Below are 1098 nucleotides of genomic sequence, written 5' to 3' on the forward strand. Positions count from 1 at the left end.
CCTCCCGTAAAGAAGCGTTTATAATTCCCTGGAGCCAGGCTCGTGTACCCTCCCGAGCCGCCAGTACCAGCCAGGAGGGGCACGGATCCAATAAACATGTGGTCGCATTCAGCCTCCCCAGGATCCTGTCCACATCCTCGGGAGCCACAGAGTCAAACTCCTCCCATATAATCGTCTCAAGACCTGCTCTCTCCACCTCTCGTTTATTCATGCTGTGTGGGCGTGTTTTTTTTTCCACAAAAAACATATATACATATATATATATGTTTTCTGAGGTTTTCGCGGGTGTTTGTATGTAGGTCTTTGGTTATTCGGGTTTTCTCCCACGTAAAATTGGAAGCGTCTTGGTGACGTTTCGACGAATTCCCATTTGTCATCTTCAGGCTGGTGTCTTCAGCTTCGTGCTTCTAGGAGTAATGTGTGATCGCAGCTGTTTCTTCCTTTTAACTGCCAGTGGGGTTTGAACTGATTGGGTGGGAGCTTGGCTGTGTTCTGATTGTGTGGAGGTGTGTTCTGATTGGTTAAGGAGCTTGGCTGTACTCTGATTGGAAGGGGGGTTGGCTGTGCTCTGATTGGCTGGGGGAGTGTTCTGTTTGGGTGGGAGCTTTGTTGTGCTCAGGTTAGTCTGAGTTGCAGGGGGATTTGAGATGGTGAGCTTCATTGCTGTTGTTTGGCTTTGTGTTCGTGGTTGTGCCACATCTTTATGCTGGGTGTCAGTTTGCTTCATGTATGGATTGGAGGGGTTTAAAGTGGCTAATGATGCAGCTGTGGACTGGCTTTTAGTTTGTGGTTGTGCCTCATCATCTGTGTGGGTTTGGGTTTGCTTTTTGCATGGATGTGTGGTGGTGACCTCCTGTGTGGTTTTCGTGAGTGTGGGTCTGGTGTCATTCTTTGTGTTAAGGACTCGTTTGCCAATAAGGGTGGGTTTCCAAATCGCTGGTAGGCGGGAGGTATCATCTTGTTTATTCATGCTGTGTGGGTGTTTTTCTATCTCGATTGCTTCTCTGATTATTCTGTTGTTAAAGTGTTCAGTTTTGGCAATAGTTCTGGTCTTTTTAAAGTCAATTTTATGTCCTGTGGCTTTAAGGTGTTGGACCA

This window comes from Protobothrops mucrosquamatus, unplaced genomic scaffold (genome assembly GCF_001527695.2).
Source record: "Protobothrops mucrosquamatus isolate PMUCROS unplaced genomic scaffold, P.Mucros_1.0 scaffold237, whole genome shotgun sequence".
NCBI classification, from domain to species: Eukaryota; Metazoa; Chordata; class Lepidosauria; order Squamata; family Viperidae; genus Protobothrops; species Protobothrops mucrosquamatus.